The sequence below is a fragment of the Vicia villosa genome, linkage group LG1 (genome assembly GCF_029867415.1).
Source record: "Vicia villosa cultivar HV-30 ecotype Madison, WI linkage group LG1, Vvil1.0, whole genome shotgun sequence".
Lineage (NCBI taxonomy): Eukaryota > Viridiplantae > Streptophyta > Magnoliopsida > Fabales > Fabaceae > Vicia > Vicia villosa.
In genome coordinates this window covers 160,261,293-160,279,780 of record NC_081180.1, presented here as the reverse complement: position 1 = coordinate 160,279,780, position 18,488 = coordinate 160,261,293, and the positions used below count along the sequence as shown (strand labels likewise).

The 18,488-nt window shown below is 38.6% G+C and overlaps 1 non-coding gene and 1 pseudogene across 1 annotated transcript; both read right to left on the bottom strand.

Annotated features, from left to right (window-relative positions):
• Positions 1 to 18,488, bottom strand: part of LOC131658380 (uncharacterized) — a 63,613-nt pseudogene that overhangs the window by 25,818 nt on the left and 19,307 nt on the right.
• LOC131645427 (small nucleolar RNA R71) lies at positions 1,843 to 1,949 on the bottom strand. The gene has a single exon (XR_009297049.1). It is a non-coding gene; the product is annotated as a small nucleolar RNA R71 (small nucleolar RNA).

Genomic DNA, 18,488 nt, shown 5'->3' with positions numbered 1-18,488 from the left:
GGCACTCCCCTCCCGCCGGTCGGCACCCTTCAATTTACTAGTGTGTGACGTTAGTCACACACTCAAGCCTAGAAGAGACGTTCCTAGTTTTTTCTCCGCCATTTTCTCCTCCGAAAGAACAACTGCTGCTACGAAACAAGATCACACCCATGAATTGGCAGCTCTATAAGTACCCGTAAAGATTAATTGAAAGGGGGACGTACTTTAACCTACTGCCGTCATATTATTTTCTTCTGCAATTTTCATGTTCTGCTACTTCTTCCCTACCCACTTCCTGCAATAAATTTCCACACCGGAAATACTATTGCGATTAAGTTTTCATTGTTAGCTTTAGATTTAGTTTTAGTTTTTAGCATCAGATTTATTTTTAGAACTTAATTCCAATACCGGATTCAAGAACCAGTGCTGCTCTATTTCAATATTCAGTCTGCAAATTTAATTCAGGTTTATTTATTAGCATTTATTATTAATTACTGTTTATGTTAGTTTATCTAATTATGTCCGGATTATTTTATACCTGCTATATCTGTTCTGTTCTATCTATTAAAATAATGTCTGGCTAAATATCTCTTATTGGTATGTAAAGTCATATAACCGAGGGAATCTAGTGACGCTATCGATGTATTTTATTAACTAAATTTATTTATCTGGATGAAATTTCTAAACGCTTAATTAAACTGTTTTATAACGAGAGTTAAAAACAATAGAAGTTAGGATCAATAAAAACAGAAGTTTGAGATTTTAACTGGACCTTAGAAATTAGGCATTAACCTTAAATACAGCGAGAATGCTTTAAGGGTAATTAGTTTTCATTTGTTTTCAAAAATCACTTTAAGCTTTCATTGATACAGCGAGAGCGCTCACTTAGGTTTAATAGTGAAATCATAATCAATAAACACGAGAGTGTGAGAGGAAGGTTTTTAAACTAATGATTTCTACAGAAAATTACTTTTAAATTATGATCCGCATCGATAGTTTACTAGATCCCCGAAGTTCGACTATTACATACCGATACAATTATCCTTGATTTAAATTAATTCTATTCTTTAATTTATCCCGTCTGATCTCAATCAATCAAATGATAGCCTTAGATTTACGTAGTAACGATTAACTACATTAAGGTCGATTCTTAGTCCCTGTGGATTTGATATCTTTTTAAAACTACGCGATAGACTGTGCACTTGCAGTCATAATCACAGACATACCCACTTTGTCGCGATCAAGTTTTTGGCGCCGTTGCCTGGGACTAATTTAGTCGACATCGTAATTAACTGTTACGTTGTAGAGACTAAGGCAAATTAATTACTCTAATTCCCTTTGTGCATGCCATGTAATCACTCTCGAAGTGAAGAATTAGTGCTGCCAATTCCCGAACCGGAGCGTTCTATCACTGTATCACGTTGGTTACGACGAACTCGCACTCTTGTTCCTAATCCTATCTCTGAACCAGTTGAAGAATCAACCATGGGAGAACAGCCGCGTCCTCTCAAGTCGTATACCATTCCTTCGCAAGCTGAACCACACAATAGCATTGTCGCCCCTGCTATTGAGGCGAACAATTTTGAGCTAAAACCTTCTTTGTTGTCAGCTGTACAACAAAATCAATTTTCTCGAAATTCGATGGAAGACCTTAATCTTCATTTGTCGGTGTTCCTGCAATACGCAGACACTGTAAAAGTAAATGGTGTCAGTTCGGAAGCTATCCGACAACGCCTGTTTCCTTTTTCACTGAGGGATAGAGCTAGAGCTTGGCTCCAGTCTTTACCCGCAAATTCTGTCACTACCTGGAATGAACTTAAGAAAGTCTTCTTGGCACGATATTTTCTACCAAGTAAGACCGCCATGGTAAGAGCCCAGATCAATGCGTTTAGACAAAAAGACAATGAGTCCTTATTCGAAGCGTGGGAGAGATACAAGGACATGCTGAGACTCTGTCCACATCACGGATTAGAACAATGGTTAATTATCCATACCTTGTACAATGGTCTCCTCTACAACACGAGACTTACAATTGACGCCGCCGCAGGTGGCGCACTGATGGACAAAGAGTATGCTGATGCCTACGCACTTATCGAAAGTATGGCTCAAATCCATTATCAATGGGGAAGCGAGAGAGCTCAGTCGGAGAAAACTTCTGGAGAGAAATCTTCAACGGAGAGTGGTATGTACGAGATAAGTAGCCTCGACCGCGTTAATGCCAAGGTTGATGCTCTAACTCAGAAGATCGAAAACCTCACTGTAGCACCTGTAGCCGCCGTGGCTGCTGTTTCCCCAAATTGCGAAATATGCGGGATGTCTGGACATGCTGCCCCCGAGTGCCATCTTTTGGCATGAGTTTCCCCCGAACCAGTAAACTATGTTCAAGGAAACCCTTACTCAAACACATATAACCCAGGATGGAAAAATCACCCTAACTTCTCGTATAAGAACAATAATGCCTTGTACGCACCTGGTCAAGCACCCAGTGTACCACCTGGATATCAAAAGGCACCCTTCGCTGCTCCTAATATTCCTAGGAAGTCTAACCTAGAATTAATGATGGAAAATTTAATAGCCACTCAAACTCCGATCAATAAGGATTTCCTAAACCAAAACGTGCACACCAATGAGCAAATCAAACAGTTAGCGACTAAAGTAGATGCGTTGGCCACTCACAACAAGATGCTTGAAAAACAAATCTCTCAAGTGGCACAATAACAAGCACCTACTGCCGCACCTGCTGGGACATTTCCTGGACAACCACAACCAAACCCTAAAGGACATGCTCATGCTATTATTCTGCGAAGTGGTAGAGAGATGGGCGAACCGACTGACCCTAGGCTTAAAAACCCTACTATGTTCCAAAGTGTTGAAAGTATTTGTGGGTAAATATTTTCGATATATATCGTATCCACAGGGATTGGTTTAATATTACTGTCGTTCTATAGTTGGTTATTTTGAGTGAGAAAAAGTAGTTGAATTTGTTTTGTGGTTATAACTATGCTATTAAATCTAAACAATAATTTAAATGCAAATTCTGAAAGTTTGTTAACGATTAAAGAGATATGTTGAGCTTTAGGGTTCATCAACCTATTCCTATACAATTTGTTAATTAAATCACAATTGAACAATCATTTGAATTATTATCTTCACTTATCCTCAAATATGATTCCATGTCTACAAATCAAATTAGATAAACTTTTACCGTTATGAGATTCGATCTCTCAGAATATCAATATCGATAATAGTAATAAAGAACGATAATTATGAAAACTCAATCACAATTCCATCTCTGCAAATTGGGACTGAATCAATATAGTAACCTAGGGCAAAAGTTAGAATCTTTTCTTTCGATCAAAGATTCCACAATAATTTAATATAAAAACAAGGTTTCTTATTGATAATAAATTCAAACAATTGTTCATAGGAATTAATCAATGGTATTGCATATTCATAGGCTAACTACTACCTTAAACTCAACAAGAGGAATTTAGCTCTCCATAGACATGAAGAACACACAAGATTTAATGGAGGGATTCATCTTCATCAAAGGAATGTCTTCAATTGGTAAAGAATCCACCTTCAATTATTGTTCTCAGCTTCAGAATCAGAATGCTCTCCTAGTTTCGCTCACAAAAAGTCAGTCCTTTACTTGAAGACTAGGGCTTCTATTTATAATTTTTTGGCCTGAAACGCCGCGTCCGCGGCGCGGCAACGGATCACCGCGGCGCGGTCAAAAACAGTGAGTTTGGCGCGGCGCTGTCTTAGACTCCCGCGGCGCGCCCTTGCTAAAACTCCTTCTTTTTGCTTTGCCTTTGATACTTCAGCTTTCTTTCCTCTTCATGTTCTTATAAAGCTCCCTTTTCAGCTCCAAACCTGCACCAATAGTACCCACAAGTGATTCGATTTGCTTTATAAATGAACTAAACTTATTCAGTTCAATTCTTACTAAAAACCTATGGATCTATCACAATTTGCATTAGTTTAGAAAAGAAATTACTTATATTAACACATGAATTTACCATTAATTCACTCCTAACAAACTCTCCCCAACTTAGAGCTTTGTTTGTCCCTAAACAAAAGTACTCACCTCACCGAAAACAACAAAACATACCAACAATCATGCCACAAGTTTTTCGAAAAGGTTTTTCAAGTGGCTCAATTCAGCAAATCAGATACTCCTCATATCCCTGCAAACTCAGAACACATACATGAAACAGACTTTGAAAGAAAATTAATTCCAGAAGTTCAAAACACTACACAATTGCAATTGAATCAGCATTAATCACTCTCATAAAAAAGTATGATGAATAATAAAGGGGTTAAACACTCATCCAAACAATTAAATCAACAAAAATCCATATTATACGTTCACCATATTGTTAGCATCAAGTCCTGTGGAATCTGAGAATTAGAAGGTCTTTCCAGGATTGTAATGTGGTTTTTAGATTCAAAGAAAAGAAGATACTCAAGGGTTGTTCCTAATCTAGGGAAGCATCCAAATCATAACTCATTCCTTTTTCTCTATACTTTAGCTTTCTCACCCGTTCATCTTTTTCCATTCGTAGCTCGGTGTTTTCTTTTTCTCCTCTTTTTTTTCTTCAACAACTGTTTAGATTCAAACGTTGTTCTTTTTCCATTTTTTTCAAGCTACGAATTTCTTTCGTTCTTTGCAAATCACCACCTACAGACTTACTCTTCTTTTTGTATGACTCTCCCCAACTTGGAGATCAACCTGTATTCAGATTCTTATTAATGCTCCCCTACTTTCTATGAAGGTGAAAGAGAAAACACATCACCAAATTTTGTGGTTGATGGTCCAAAACAAAACTTTTTATTGAGATCAAAACTCACCAGGTGTTTCCTTGGTGCATATGATGGAATTTATCTTGACCTCAGGCTCAAAGAATGGTTAGCAAAGGATCACACTCTCACAGAAGAGAATAAGTTTTAAGATGGAATTGGCTTAAAGAAACTCTCAGATTCAAACAAGTGCCTAAATCACTTTCACAGATTTCCACAAGCGATGCGACAAACGGTTTAGCATGATACAAAGAAGTCAAAATAATTGATGGTCTCCTGCATATAGTAAACAATGGAAAGCTTTCCTCACAATGGTTAAGGCTAAGCCGATCCAATCAAAAATTGAGTACCATAAAGAACTTCTGCCAAGTATTTACTAACAACCTATGTTTCATGCACACATTAGGAGTTTGAGTTTGAAAATTCATACCTGACTTGTCACTTATTGAAAAAGAAAGTGAAAACTAAATTTTGTTTAAAAATTCACTCACTACCACTTTTATACATGTTGCTCCATTGTTGGTACTTTCATTACTCTTCACTTGAGCTTTTCTTTGTGTTTTCAGGACTACTCACTCTAAATTGAGACAAACACAAAAACAAAACAATTTGCAATACTTAACATAAACTTTAATACCAAGAAGAAAAACAAGTCATAGTGACCCTATGGTTCACCAGAGTACAGGTCAACCATTCATAAAATAACTAAAAACAAGATCAACAATAAACAGAAAATATCATCACATCAGTTATCAAACATTGAATCAATCTCGGTATCAATATCCGCATCCTCCTCCGCATACTCTTGTTCCTGGTAATTAGTTTCAACACCTGCACCCCCCCACAGGAAAAGGGTTGGACTCCAGCCAACCACAATATGTGAAATAGCTTTCCCGGGTCGGGAAAGTTCTCTCCTCAGGGGCAGCAGAAAGGTTCTTGTACTGCTGTTGCATAGCATCGTGCAAGAAGATATGAGACCTCCTGTTAGCCTTAAACATGGCTGAATAATAGTGAAGAGCCACCAGAGGATCAAATGTAGGTGCACTGCTAGGAGGTGGTGCAGTAGATACAGATGGTTCAGCCTGAGAAGCGGTAGCTGCAGCCTTTTGGTCCCTGTAGAATGGCTTTGCACAAAACCTGTTAATAAAAAAATCATCAATAAAAGTGTTAATCACATGATGCCCTTGTCCTAAACACTCCACCCATGCCTTCTTGCATAATCCCATAATTAGACCGGGAAGGGGGAGCACACATTTGGCATTAATGCCATGTTGTGTGTCACTCAATGCTGCTCGGCGCAATTCATTCGAAAGAATGAATGCGACATCAACGGTATGCTCAGACATGATGACGGTCATCAGGAATGCCACGTCTAAAGGAATTGTGGTCACATGCGTCCTTGGCCTGATATTGTACAAAATCACAGACAGAATTCCCCTCGCATGGATGTTCAGATCCTTCCTGTTGTAGTTGGTCAGATTTCCTTGCCTACTAAGTTCTGGTCCTCTTCCTGGAATGCATATTCTTTCAGACATCTGGTCCATAAGGTCAGCACAGTTAAGCACATGTTGCCTATAGAAACATTTCTCATCCTCTGCTAGTTGGAGTGGTTCACCCAAGAATTCATTAATGGAATCTCTATCAAATGCCACGGTTTTTACTCTCACAAATGATTGATATGTATAGGCCACCGTTTCATCCGTGGTTTTGATAGCATTTGCATAGAATTCCTTCACTATGTCATAATCAATGACTGTGTGTGGTTGAAACACACGCTGCCAGTTTCTATGCTCAAGGTAATCCCACATAGTAGAGTAAGGACCTCCTCCTTGTCCTAAAGTGGTAACCAACTTCTCAGTTAAGATGGTTCGGGACCCCAAATCCTTGAATCTCTCTGCTTGAGCCCGACCCAAAAATCGCTCAGCCTGATCGGTCGAAGCACGTGCTCCCTTAGGACCAGAACTTGTTGTCTTGGTGTGTCCTCGTTTGGAAGGGTTCATCTGCAATTAACAGAACAAACAGCAACACACAACAGATAATGTGTTAGGATCAGAAAAGAAAAGAAAAACAATGTGGAACTTCTTTACCTAGTCGCGGCGCGACTGCAGTTACCTGCGGCGCGGCTGCGGCGCAACTGCTAGGGTTTGACTGCAATGGCCATCTCTGAAGCTCCTAACACTCTCAATCGCACATACAGTCTCAATTAAATACCAGATCATTGTCATCTACCCTAGGGTTTCCAACATTTTCCATGAATCCTTCATAAATTCATACTATCTAAAGACTATGGTTGCAATTTGACATTCCTAGTAAGTACACAAGAATAAAGAGAGGAATACATACCTTGCTTCTGAGTTGAGTGAGAGTGAACACGATTTTTGGATGCCAACAGCAATTCTAAGATTTTTGCTCTGAGGGGTGTTAAAGTTTTGAAATACAGAATGAGGGGGAAGATGTACAGTTTCCAAATAAAAGCTGAATTTCGCATTACCGCGGCGCGCACATTTACAACCGCGGCGCGCCCCTTATAGTCGTGGCGCGGCTTTGCGAATTCAAGCCTACTTGCAAATTTTTACATCTTCCTTACTTACTGTTTGATTCCTACTCCTTTCTACTCCTCAGAGCACTGATTTGATGATATAAATAAATAATAAAGGAAAAATAAAAGAACTTACTCCGTTGGGTTGCCTCCCAACAAGCGCTTCGTTTAGCGTCGCATGGCTCGACGGTCGAAATTCTTCTATTATGTGCTCAAAAGTGAGATTGTGCACACTTCTCTATCAAACTCTCCCCCAAGGTAGTTCTTTAACCGTTCTCCATTAACGGTCCAACTTTCTTTATTCTTACTATCCTCGATAGTAATGGAACCATATGGTTTGACTTCCTTAATTACGAACGGTCCTGACCACTTAGACTTTAGTTTTCCTGGGAAGAGCTTGAGTCTAGAATTGAATAGTAGAACAAGGTCTCCCACTTTGAACTCTTTCTTCTTGATTCTCTTATCATGGTACCTTTTCATATTTTCCTTGTACATTTTATTAGACTCATATGCTAGGTACCTGAATTCCTCAAGCTCATGGATTTGATTCTTCCTTTTCTTATAAGCCAAACTATCATCTCTATTGAAGAATCGTAAGGCCCATAATGCTTTGTGTTCCACCTCCACCGGGAGGTGACATGCCTTACCATAAACCGTTTGAAAAGGAGATGCACCAGTCGGTGCTTTGTATGCTGTCCTATATGCCCACAAGGCATCATCAATCCTTACCGACCAGTCTTTTCAGGATTCTGACACAGTCTTCTCTAGAATATTCTTGATTGCTCTGTTTGAGATCTCTGCTTGCCCATTGGTTTGGGGATGATAAGGTGATCCTATCTTGTGGTTGATATGATACTTGTCCAGCACTTTCGCTACCTGCTCGTTAACAAAGTGAGATCCACCATCGCTTATAATCACTCTAGGCATGCCAAAACGTGTGAATATGTTTCTATTTAAAAATTTTAGCACAGTTTTGGCATCCGCTTTTGGTGTGGCGATGGCTTCTACCTAGTTGGAGACATAATCTACTGCAACTAGAATATATTCATTAGCAAAAGAAGGAAGAAATGGCCCCATGAAATCGATGCCCCAACAATAAAAAACTTCTTCTTCAATAATGGTTTGAAGCGGCATCTCGTCTCGTTTACTTATCCCCCCAACTCTTTGACATTTGTCACAATTCTTTGCATGATGGTGGGCGTCTTTGAAAATAGTTGGCCAGAAAAACCCGGATTGGAGAACTTTTGTTTCCGTCCTCCATCCGTTAAAATGCCCACCACTAGGTGAATTATGACAGTGCCACAAGATTTGTTGGGCTTCTTCTTCAGTAACACATCTTCTTAAAATTCCATCCTTACCTATCTTGAACAAATATGGGTCGTCCCATACATAGTATTTTGCATTGGCTAACAACTATTTCTTTTTGTTCCAGTCAAAGTCCTCCGGTATCATACCGGTTGCTTTATAATTAGCAAGATCGGCGAACCAAGGTCTTATTTGGAGTTGAAAAAGTTGTTCTTCCGAAAACTCATCATTTATTTCAGCTTCTTGGTTGGTGACATTTACATTGACCAAACGGGATAAATGATCTGCTACCACATTTTCTGAACCTTTTTTATCCCGGATTTCTATGTCAAATTATTGCAAAAGAAGAACCCAACGAATGAGTCTTTTCTTTGAATCCATTTTAGTAAGCAGATATTTAATGGCCGCATGGTCTGTGTAAATCACCACCTTTGACCCAATGAGATAGGATCTAAATTTTTCAAGGGCATACACTATAGCTAACAATTCTTTTTTTGTGGTAGCATAATTGACTTGAGCATCATTTAGCACCTTGCTTGCATAGTGTATGACATGAAATATTTTTCCTTTTCGCTGGCCTAATACCGCACCTATGGCATCATCGCTAGAATCACACATAAGTTCAAAATGGTTTTTCCAATCGGGTGCTACGATCACAAGTGCGGTGGTTAGCCGTTCTTTTAGGTCATTGAAAGCTTGTACACAAGATTCATCAAAATTAAAATATGTACCTTGGTTGAGTAAATTACTCAAAGGCTTGGCAATCTTTTACAAATCTTCTATAGAATCCTGCATGGCCTAAAAAGCTTCTTACTCCTTTGACATTTATTGGAGGTGGGAGCTTTGAAATTACCTCCACCTTGGCTTGGTCTACTTCAAGTCCTCTTGAAGATACTTTGTGTCCGAGTACAATTCCTTCAGTTACCATGAAATGACACTTCTCCCAATTTAAAATCAAATTGGTCTCAATACATCTTCCAAGTGCCACATCCAAATTATTCAAGCATGTATCAAAGGTTTTTCCAAATACTGAGAAGTCATCCATGAATACTTCAATACTTTTTCAATGAGGTCTGAGAATATGGCTTGCATACACCGTTGGAAAGTAGCTGGAGCATTACATAATCCAAATGGCATCCTCCTATATGCGAAAATTCCAAATGGACATGTAAAAGCTGTCTTCTCATGATCTTCTGGGTTTACCACAATCTGATTGTACCCGGAATACCCATCTAAGAAGCAATAGTAATTCTGCCCCGATAACCTCTCAAGCATTTGATCCATGAATGGTAGAGGGAAGTGATCTTTTCTCGTAGCTTTGTTGAGTCTACGATAATCAATGCACATTCTCCACCCGGTTACAGTTCTTATTGGTATAAGTTCATTCTTATCATTACGGATGACCGTCATGCCTCCCTTCTTTGGCACAACGTGTACTGGACTTACCCATGCACTATCACAAATTGGGTAAATCATACCTGCTTCTAGGAGTTTTATCACCTCTTTCCTTACTACCTCTTTCATTGTTGGATTTAGTCTTCTTTGCGGTTGAGCTACCGGTTTGAATTCTTCCTCTAACATGATCTTGTGCATGCAATATGCAGGACTTATACCTTTCAGATCTGCCAATACCCATCCAATTGCAGCTTTATTCTTTTGGAGAATTTGGATGAGTCTTGCCTCTTCTTTTGTAGTCAACTTAGAACTGATAACGACCGGTTTATTTCCCCCTTCATCTAGAAAGACATACTTCAAATGAGGTGGAAGTAGCTTTAATTCTCTCTTTGACTCTTTAACTCCTTTTTTTAGCCCCAAATCTTCTACCTTGTCCTCCTTTGTGATCGTGTTGCCACCTTTCTCTAATTCCTTTAAAAATAACTCAATTTCTTTTTCTTCTTCTTGAGTAAGTACATTAAAAGATTCAACAAGAGATCTCTCTAAAGGGCTAGATAGATGAATTTGGTTTTCCACTTCTACTACACTCTCTTCAGTAACATCCATGCGAAAACAATCATTCTTGTCTTTGGGTTGCTTCATGGCATCGAAAAGATTAAAACATACCTCTTCATCTTGAACTTGTAACTTCATTATACCATCATCAATATCGATCATCATTCGGGCTGTTTTCATGAATGGTCTTCCAAGAAGGATAGGTGACTCCTTGTCTTCTTCCATGTCGATCACAACGAAATCTACCGGAAACAAAAATTTGTCAACTTTCACTAACATGTCTTGTGCAACGCCATAAGGGAGAGTGGTTGATTTATCTGCTAATTGTAAAGTCATTCTCGTTGACTTCATCTCAATATTTCCCAACCGCTTCACTATTGATAAAGGAATTAGATTGATACTTGATCCTAAATCGATCAGTCCATTCCCAATATTTTGATTGCCAATTGTAACCGGCAATGTGACTCTTCCAGGATCTCTCGCCTTTTGAGGGAGGCGTGATATTATAGCACTACATTGTGCATCAAGTATAACAACTTCTTCTTCTTTTGGTCTTTTCTTCTTTGTCAAAATATCTTTCATGAATTTTGCATATTTTGGCATTTGAGCAATTGCTTCGGAGAATGGAATATTAATTTGTAGTTGTTTAAAAATTTCCATAAACCTTGCATATTGCCTAGCATTGTCCTTCTTTGATGGAGCATGGGGATATGGCAAATGTTGACTTGGTATCACGTTGCTTGCCATCTTTTCTCTAACACTCTTTCTTTTTAGTTTTTCTTTTTTTTCAATTTCTTTATTCAAATTTTCTTCACCAGCCTCCTTATTAATAATTTCATATTCATCATCCTCTCCATCATGTTTTTCATCTTTCTTTTCTGTATCATCTTCAACATCATTCTTTTCAACTTCGTCCTTACTTCCTTTTTGCCCAGTCCTTGTCACCACCGCTTTGCAATGCTCCTTTGGATTCTCTTGAGTGTTGGCAGAGAATGTTGCGTTTGATTGATTAGCTGCAATCTGCTTCGCAAGTTGGCCCACTTGAGTTTCCAAATTCTTTATAGCTGCCTCTTGATTCTTTTGATTTGTCATTGACATTTGCATAAATTGTGTCATAGTTTCTTCTAACTTTGACGGTCCTCCTTGTTGTTGTGGTGGTGGTTGGGTGTAAGGTTGGAAGGTTTGTTGTTGATACCCTTGATTATGTGGTCTTTGTTGATAACCTTGATTGTTATTCCTTGGTGGATAACCTTGTTGATACGGAGGATTCTGATATTGATTCTGCCTTTGTCCTTGGTTGCTGTTCATGTAATTCACTTCTTCTTCCAAAACTGGTGGGCAAAATCCTGTCTGATGACCTCCCTTGCATAACTCACACTTTGCAACTTGATAAGAATTAGATACACCATTCAGCTCCTTGAGTTGTTGTGGTAATTTAGACATTTGTTGTGTCAAAAGTTCCACTTGCGATGTTAGTAACTTATTTTGGGCCAGCAGAGCATCACTGTTATTCAATTCCAAAATTCCAGCTTTCTTATCTCTGACAGTTCGATCATGATTACCCTGACGATCATTCAGAGCCATTCGCTCAATTATCTGAATAGCTTCAGCAGGTGTCTTAGACATGAGTGAACCACCAGCTGTGGCATCCAAGAGTGTCTTGTTTGTAGGTGTGAGACCATTACGGAACATGTGGATTTGATCAACTTCTGCAAAACCGTGTCCTTTTCACTTTCTTAACATAGCTTTATACCTTTCCCATGCTTCATTCAATGATTCATTACTGCCTTGAGAGAATACTGTTATTGCTGTTTTTGCTTCAAAGAATCGGTTTTGAGAGTAAAACCTTTCTAAAAATTTTTCCTCTAAGGTATTCCAGTCGGTCATCACTGTTTCGGGTTGATCCAAGTACCAATCTTTTGCCTTAAATAACAAAGAATGTGGGAACAACCTCTTGAATAGTGTTTCCTCATCAGCTTGAGCTACACCAGTTGTACCCGCTAACTCATAGAACCGAGTAAGATGCGTGTACGGATCTTCGTGGTCCAATCCGGCGAAAGGACTTGCACAAATCAACTGTATGATACTGGTCTTCAATTCTGAAGTTCGCCCGTTGGCGGCAGTTCTAGCGAACTGTGGGTTGAGTCTTGGACTATTTACACATGGACCAGGAGCAGCCATGTTGACAACAGTTGGTTGTATAATAACTTCCTGTTCTTCTTCAGCAAATAGTTCGTGAAAGAAAAGTTCTTCTGACGACTCGTCAATTTTCTCCAGTTGCTGTGACGATGTCGCGGCTGCGTTGTCTCTTGCTCTTGCTATGTTTGCTCTTCTTCGTGTTTTGCTGTCTAACTTCCTAGCGGTCCTTTCAATCTCGGGATCAAAAAGAAGTTGATCACTAGGAACTTTGCTGCGCATACACGAACTTCTGCACAAACTAACACACGAGTGAAACAACCAAATCAATAAAATAGTAACAAAAACTCAAAATAAACCTATTGCAATGCGTGCAATATTGACACCAATCCCCGGCAACGGCGCCAATTTGTTGAAAGTATTTGTGGGTAAATATTTTCGGTATATATCGTATCCACGGGGATTGGTTTAATATTACCGCCGTTCTATAGTTGGTTATTTTGAGTGAGAAAAAGTAGTTGAATTTGTTTTGTGGTTATAACTATGCTATTAAATCTAAACGATAATTTAAATGCAAATTATGAAAGTTTGTTAATGTCATACCCCAAAATTTGCCCATACTATTTTTCTTGTACAAATTCAGATCAATTCACAAAGCTCCTAGACACACTCTCCTATACAAGGCTCTAAAACTAGGGTTTGGCTCATTCAAAGGAAAATCAGTGAATCAATGGCTCCAAGGCATCTCATATGGCTCAACATATCTCATATTATCTCCATAACAAGTATCAAGTCTCAACTCAAAGGATCGGTCACTCAAATGTTCAGAAAGTCAACAGTCGACTAAGTTAACCTAAAAGTCAACTGTGGTCAAAGTAAAGTCAAAACTCCTGATTTTTTGTCAAGACCCTCACATTGAAGTATCATTCACCATTTGATCAAGAATTGATCATGGTTCATCAAGGAAAGAACAAAAATCAACAATTCAAAAAGTTTCTAAATTAGGGTTTTGTATAGGAAAAGTCAACCGAACTTTGACCAGTCATAACTCTCACATGGAACATCATAAATTCCCCATCCAGAGCTCATTTTGAAGGAAATTTGATTCTCTACAAAATTGCCTCTCACATGCCAAGTCCAAAAATGCTTCATTTGATTGATATGGACTAAAACATTATAGGTCCTTTTCAAAAGTCAACAAGGAGACACTTTTTTCAAAAGGACATATAAGGAGAATGAAAAAGAATTTTGACATGAGACCAAAAGTATTGGTTAGGGGACTCTCTAAGGCTTCCAAAAAGTCCATAAGCTTGAAAAATATTGAGATATGAAGAAATGGCATGGAGTACAAGTTCACCTATTTTCAAGGGTGTACAAAAGGAAAAAGGCCTAAAACTCAAAATATTTATAAATGGGCTTGCATCCTTTTTGTTCTATCCTCATCATAAGCCCATGCACGCCCTAAAACCAGAGTTTTATTATTTTTAGGATTTTTATTTCATTTATTTTATGGTTTTTATTATTTTAAACCATAAATTAAATATATAAAATCATAAAAATAAGTTAGAGATCTTATTTTACTCCAATTCCAATCAAATATATCACATTAATGAGTCAATTTTCGTGGTCCATAAAGCTTGGTTGGAAAATATTGGAATTGAACTAAATTAGAAGCTTTTAACCATATTTTCAAATCAAATTTTACAAAATTGCAAAACAAAGATTCATCAAGATTTTCTCCAATTTTATTTACCCTAATCCTTCTCTATAAGTATATGAGAAAAGCCAAAGCACAGGGGTTGAAAAATTCGGCACCAAGAACTCCATACCCGAGCACAAAAACTCTCCAAAAAAATCAAACTTCAGATTTGTGTTGTAAGGCAATTCAAGACATCTCTTCAATCCCAACACGTCCCTGAAGGAATTTGGAGGCGATTCAGATCTTTACCTGCGAGAAACGAGTCTCGAACCAACCTCAAAACGCTCACGGTTTGCACTCTTTGAAATCCTTTCGATCTCTCCATATCATGATGCATAAACATTATTTGAACTCATATTATTGCTTGTGATTATGTTTGGATTGTTTCTGGGCGATTAATTGATGGTATGCACTCATATATCACGTTATGCCGTAATTAGGTTTTTTGAATAATATTTGGGGTTTTACGATTGAGGTAAAATCAGGAGAAAACAATGCTATTTTTGAATTCAGGGAGTCTGGACGATGATTTCTATGGGTTCGCGAAAATTTTTTGTGTTCGTTTTGTGGTTCTTACGTCTTCGCAGGTGTAGAAAGCAAGGACTTATTACAGCTTACGCGCAAAAGCGGTGTAAAAGGGGTTTGTTGCAGGTTTGGTTGGAGAAGACGGTGAGGTGTCATCGTGTGGTTGGCTGGTTTAAAAAGATTTTGGCGCCGAAGTAGCATGTGCGTGCCATCCACATGCTATTATACACCACGCTCATCTCAACCGTCCGATTTCTCTCTAGATTGATCCAACGCGCCAAAGGATACAAGTGCACCATGGACTGCCATAGACGTGCCACACTAGATCCAGCTGAGATTTACTTTCAAGTGCCTTCCGACTACGCGCCACCTCAAAAACGAAGCTAAGTATTCTATTTATTCAAAGTCTATTTTGTTTCCTTTTAAAATCAGGGTTTGTCTTGCCTTCCTTCTCTTTTGCCTTTGCCATTTTTCAGGGTTACCCCGAGGCTTCCTCCGACTGCCAACCATATCAGATCAAATGCAAAGCTAAGTGCCTTTCTTTGTTTATTTATTTATTTTTTAAATTCTTTATCCTTATATTTTTAGGGTTAACCTCGTTTGCCTCCGAACCGATAATACACTCGCCCCTCTGTTTATTCTTTCTTTTCCAATTTTCAGGGTTTATCGAATGCCAAAGCTACGCGTATTGGTAACCCTAAACCCTAACTCTAATATTTTCTGTTTTAATTGTTTAATTATATCCCCTGGTTTCAATTCCCTTCTCCTCCGCTGATTACAATTTCCCTTCCCCGTATTTGTTATATTGCGTGGTTAGTAATTCTAGGGAGTGCAAGCCTTGTTAATTGAATTAGAATAACTAATTACAAGATAATTTGATTGAATTAACCACGTGATTGTTGCACACACACACACTTTTGGGGTAACCTCTTTGTTGCCTTGTTGCCTTGTTGCCTGTTGCCTTGTTGCCTGTTGCTTTGTGTTTTTGCAGAATAAGCCATGTCCCTCGAATACGAGGATACCTCAGCCATGCTGCCTCGATAAATAAAGGTCATACGACCCTAATGATGCTGCCTTCGATACACTATATGACCTCGACCCTCGGAAGTTGCCTACGGAAAAGGCTGAGGTATCCTCTGGTTGTCTACGAATAAGGCTGTTCTGGTCTTTCCCTTAGACTACCTGCCTCTCTATGGTATGGGTCAGTCTTATGGCGAAGGATATTTCGATGACCCGTTTACCTCCAAATGAAAGGCTTCCTGCCCTCTATGGCATGGATAGACCCTTTCACCCTGAAAGGCTAAAAGAACTTTTTTTTTCAAATTATAAGGTAATTGCCTCTAATTGCCTTGCTCTGGCTAAAATGTCTTTTATCAACTTTTTCTTTTCTAAACACTTTCAAGGCTACGCTCATTTACGAGCTAAAGTCCTTGTTTCTTCATCTTCTATACATTTCTAAACTTTTGGTTTCAAAACGAGCAAAGCAATTAAGAGCCCATGGAAAACCATGGATGCAAAGGGTGCCTTACACCTTCCCTTTGCATAATTACCCCCCGAACCCTATTTTATTTAAAAGGTTTTTTTCTGTTCTTTTAGCCTTTCTATTTAATTTGGATAAAATAAAAGTCGGTGGCGACTCTTGCTATCCACACATTTCGATATAAAGTCAGTTCACCGTACTACAGAACTGGCGACTCTGCTGGGGATAAATTTCGATAAAAGAGGGGTTACCTTAAAAGTTTAGATTCACCTTAAATGTTTTCTATTGTTTGCTTTGTTTGCTTTAATTTTGCAGGGCTGTTTTGAGTATTTTGCTGTGTGAAAGATCCTAACCCGGATTTGAGTACCTTAGGTATATGGCATGAGATCAAGGAGACTGCACAGCGTATACTGATGTGGTTGATCTGATGGCCATCGTTAGTGTGACACATTGGTTTGTCCTGGTGTTCCTTGGGATCCGACCTGAGGAAATGCTTGGCTGCCGTGTGGTGTCATTAAGCACTAATTTGCCCTTAGAACCTTAGTCGAACTTGACTTTAGCCTATTAGAAAGTAGCGAGATGGCTGGCTTTGGTTCCGACCGAAGTTGGTTGATACTCGAAGCTACACTCATATGGACTGGACTTTCAGGACCTTTTCAGTTGGCGATTCGATTGCCGAACTGAGATAAGCGCCTTCGAGAAAGGTCAATGATATGAGCTCCCTAGAACCCGGTCTTTATATAGGACAGGTTGAACCAACTAAACTTCAGTGGGGGGTACTTACCTACGAACTTCAAGCAAGCCTCTAAACTTAAGGACACTTGTGTGACTTGTCTGTGCTTGCTACTAACCCTTTGGTTTTCTTGCAGGTTTTTCTTGTGGGACTCACTCGCCCTTACTATCTTACGCTTTGCCTGATGCATTGCATAACATCATGACATCATAAGCATAACATGATTTAACTAACCCTTTCAAGGATCTTAGGGATTTAGGGCGCATAATTTCAGGTGCTCTTATCAAGGACGGAATTCCTATCTAGGGGCAAGAGGATTTATTTTCCTCTGGCCGTATGCCTTCCAGTTTAAAGAAATCATACCTATCAAGGGGCAAGAGGATTTACTTTCCTCTGGCCATGTATCTTCAAATTCAGAAGTATCCCGAATCAGAGGCGATGACCCACTCGATATGGTGAGCTTGATTCTCAAAGAAGGATGTTTAAGGACAAGAGTCAGAATTCTTCAAACAAATATGCGACCAAATAATTTTCCAATGTTGCTAACTAAATTCCTTAAAGATCCTTGAAAACATTTCATTTGCATTCATGATGTCATACCCCAATTTTTGACCCTAAGATCATACATCAATTGCATTCAATCATCAATCAAGAGCACCATTGTGAAGCTTGATCTTTGATACTGTGATTATCTCTGAGGGGAATTATCGAGCATTTATAGTTTTTTATTTGTTTATACTAACCAAAAAAATCAAAAATATATGTTTTGTCTCTTTTGTTTATATTTTACAGGTGAAAGATCGGGCAAAAAAATCAAAACAGTGCAAGAAAACAATTTTTGAAAATTTGAAGGTGGAAATCGATTTACCCCTGTGGGAAATCGATTTCCTGTGCGCAAAATTCAAAAAAAATATAAGAGGGAAGCTTGACATCATTTTGGCACCTTTTTATTTGATCATTTTATCAATTTTCCACCTCATCAAAATAATTCTCTTCATTAAACCCCATTTTACCACTTTTTACCATTTAATTGCCACTTTAATCACCAATTAAACACAAGCTAATTACCAAATGCAAAAAGACCAAACTACCACTACTCTTGCTCTCATCCTATAAATAGAGCCCACTACTCTGTCATTTCTCAAGCTTTGAGAGCCAAAAAACCCCTTGCAATTTCTCTCCTCATCCCTACCAAATTCACCAAAGCTCTTTGTTCTTTCATAAAGTTTGTGAGTCACACCTTGAACCTCACAAACTTTGAGCTAAACCACCATCTATTTCACTCTTTTTTCTTCAATTGTTGAGAGATCAAGATTTGTGTTGGTGATTCTTGAAGTAG